General features: G+C 33.6%; 1 pseudogene; it reads left to right on the forward strand.

The window, feature by feature from the left end:
• The first annotated feature begins 1,925 nt into the window (after positions 1 to 1,925).
• On the forward strand, positions 1,926 to 2,216 carry LOC100948799 (annotated as a pseudogene).
• Positions 2,217 to 3,629: the final 1,413 nt, after the last annotated feature.

The following is a 3,629-nucleotide window of genomic DNA, read 5'->3' on the forward strand; positions in this document are numbered from 1 at the left end:
CTTAACACAATAATTAACAAAGCACAGTGAAGGCTATGTTAACTAGTTTGGTGAAAGTATTTCAATTTGTATATAGAACCAGCATATCATACCCCATTATGATGTGTTAATGTACACAGCTATGATTTAATTTAATAAAAAAAAAATAGTGAAAGAAAAAGTATAGAAGACAAAAACAGGGACAGAGAACACAGGCAACAAATAGAAAACAGCAAATATGGTAGCTATTAATCCAAATATACGAAGAATCACCTTAAACATTAATAGTCCAAATGCACTAATTAAAATATAAGAATTGTCACAATGAATACAAAAGAGGATATAATTGTTTGTTTTCTACTAGGAATCCATTTGAAATATAGAAACACATATAGTTTAAACGGAAAAATATAAGAACTTATAACTTTGACTTAGAATATACAAAAGCAAATCATGTAACCAAAATGTGTGTATCCCAGTAATATTCTGAAATTTAAGAAACATTTCTGCAAAATTAAATAAGCACAAGTAGCTATGATTCTGTATTAATTGTGTACATGGCAAATAATATTGAAATATATGAGGCAAAACCTGATAGAACTGCAAGGAGGAAGAGACAAATCAGGTATCAGTGTTGGAAACTTTAATACCCTTCATCAGATATGGACACATCCAACAGGCAGAAAATTACTAGGACATAGCTCAACTCAAGGGCACTATCAATTACCTGGGCATACTGGTCATCCAACAACAGCAGGTAACAGTTTCTTCTGAAGCTCTAAGGCACATCACCAATATAGACTATACTCTGGGCTACAAAACATACCTTAACACACTTAATAATGGAAAACATGTAATATCTGCTCTCATCATAATGGAATTAAAGTAGACATCAATAACAGAAAGGTAGCTGGAAAATTCCAAAATTTGGTGATTAAACCACATACTTCTGAGTCAAAGAATTGATCCCAAAATAAATTTTAAAAATACTTTAAACAAATGAAAATGTTAACATAACTCACCTAAATGTATGGAATGCCACAAAAGCAGTGTATAGAGGGAAATTTATAGCATGAAATGCAAATGCTACAAAAGAAAAAAGATATAAAATCAACAGTGTAAGATACTATGTTAACTATAAAAAGAACAAATCAAGCCCTAAGTAACTGAGAATAATGAAAATTAGGATTAATATCTATAAAACTGAGGACAGGAAACCAATAAAGAGAATCCAAGAAGAACCCAAAACTGGTTATTTGAAAAAAATCAGTAAAATAAAAATCCTCTGGCAGGCTAAGAAAAAAATAGAAAAGACAAAAATTGCAAATATTAGAAGTGAAAGAGAGGACATCATACAGATGCATGCCTATGAAAAGGATATAAAAGGAATATTATGAATAATTCTATGCCTACAAATTTTGTATCTTAGAGAAATAGACCAAGTCTTTAAAAGATGCAATCTGGTAAGGACATGCACAGAAATAAATAGACAATCTAAATAGGCTTATTTCTCCTAAAGAAATCAAATCATTAATATTATCCTACCAAAACTGAATGTACCATTTCCAGATGTGTTCACTGGTGAATTCCACCAAACATTTAAGGGCGAAATTATATCAATTCTTTACAGACTTTTTCAGAATATTAAAGCAGAGGGAATACTTCCTGTTTTATGAGTCAAGTAACACCTTCATACCAAAACTAAACACAGATATTATAAGAAAATTTTAGGCTAACATCTCCCATGAAGATAGTAGCAAAAATCCCCAGTGAAACGTTAGCAAATCAAATCAAACAATGTAGGAGAAGAATTATATATCACATCAAAGCAAGATTTATCCCAGGTATGCAAAGCTAGTTCAATATTTGAAGATGGATTTAATGTAATCCATTGCATCACCAGGCTAAAGAAGCCCAGCCTCTTGGAAGCGGGGAAAGAGGGCGTGATGGTTTATACCTCCAACAGCCAAGTGTTGGACAGCCGGAGTCAGTCTCCATGGTGATTATCTTTGATAATAGATTTCTTCTGCAGGATAGCCCAGATTGTGGTTTTGTTGTATAAAACTCTGCTGCAGCAAGATGTGAATAAAAGAAAAGGCTATGGAAACCCATCTAATTCCAGATGTGATGATGTGATGATGGAAGAGGGCACCTGGAAATCTTCCCTTAAGAAAGGTCGAATCAATCATCTGCGTGGCTCCAGTCCTCCTCCAATGGCTGGTGGATGAGGAAGGTAAATATCTGTTATAAGAAGCAGACAACTGGACAAGCACATCCATAGCGGAAGGAAACCATCAAGAAGTAGAAGGCTGACCGCAGTGGACAAGTAGATGAATGTGTACATCTAAGCAAGGATTGCTTTGGGTCTTCACAGATGAATGAGGCCATGCTGGGAATTCTCTCTGCAGGGAACTGGCCTGACATGCAGTTCTATAAACTACATACATACATACACACAAGTTCATTATATTTTTTGTGTAGTTTATTAAAGTATTAACAGTTTTAATAAGTAAATATTTTTAGTTTGCAAAATGGGTTCTTCATCTTTATGTAATTAAATCACAAACTCTGAATCTGAAGAAATAAAAAGATGTGCATTCAGTTACCAAAAACAGGCTAAAGAAGAAAGATTACATGTTTGTATTAATAGATGCAGAAAAAGCCTTTCTAAAATCCAACACCTGGTTATCATAAAACTCTCTGTAAACTAGGAATAGAGGGGAACTTCCTCAATTAGGTAAAGTATTATTTATAAAAACCTACAGCTAACAACGCACTTCATGGTGAGAAACTCAAAGCTTTCTCACTAAGATCAGGAACAAGGCAAGCACAGCCCTGCTCATCATTGCTTTTTTACACACTGCCCTAGAAGTCCTAGTGCTCTTTAACACTGTACTGTAATGTGCTAAGACAAGACAAATATTAAAATGTATACAGCATACAGAATGAGAAAAGAGAAATAAACTGTTTTTGTTCACAGATAACATGATCATCTAGGTAAAAATACTGAACGAATCAACAGAAAACTTCCTACAACTACCAAAGAATTATAGCAATTATAGCAAATGTGCAGGATACAAGGTTAATCTACAAGTCAATCACTTTTCTATACACCAGGAACAAATAAAGGAGAATTTGAAATTAAAACATACTACCATTTATATTAGGGCATCAAAAAATAAAATACTTAGGTATAAGTGTCACAAAATGTGGACAATATCTATAGGAGAAAAACTACAAAACTCTTATGAAAGATATCAAAGAGAAAGTAAATAGCTGTTCCATGTTCATGGGTAGAAAGACTCAATCTTGTCTAGATGTTAGTTCTTCCAAACTTGGATTATAGATTCATTGCAAACTCAATCAAAATCTGGTGATATTTTTGTAGATATCAAAACGCTGATTCTAAAGTTAAATGGAGAGGCCAAACACCCAGGGTAGCCAAGTTCACATCGAAGGAGAAGAGCAAAGTTGAAGGCTTGTTACCATCACCCCAAGACTTACTATAAAGCTACAGTAATCAAGGAAATGTGGTGTTGGAAGAATAATAAACAGATTAATACTGCAGAATAAAGAGCCTAGAAATAGACCCACATAAATATGGTCAACTGATCTTTGATAAAGGAGTAAAGGCAATACGATGAGGTAAA

The sequence above is a fragment of the Otolemur garnettii genome, unplaced genomic scaffold (assembly GCF_000181295.1).
Source record: "Otolemur garnettii isolate 467f Iridium unplaced genomic scaffold, OtoGar3 scaffold00274, whole genome shotgun sequence".
NCBI lineage: Eukaryota > Metazoa > Chordata > Mammalia > Primates > Galagidae > Otolemur > Otolemur garnettii.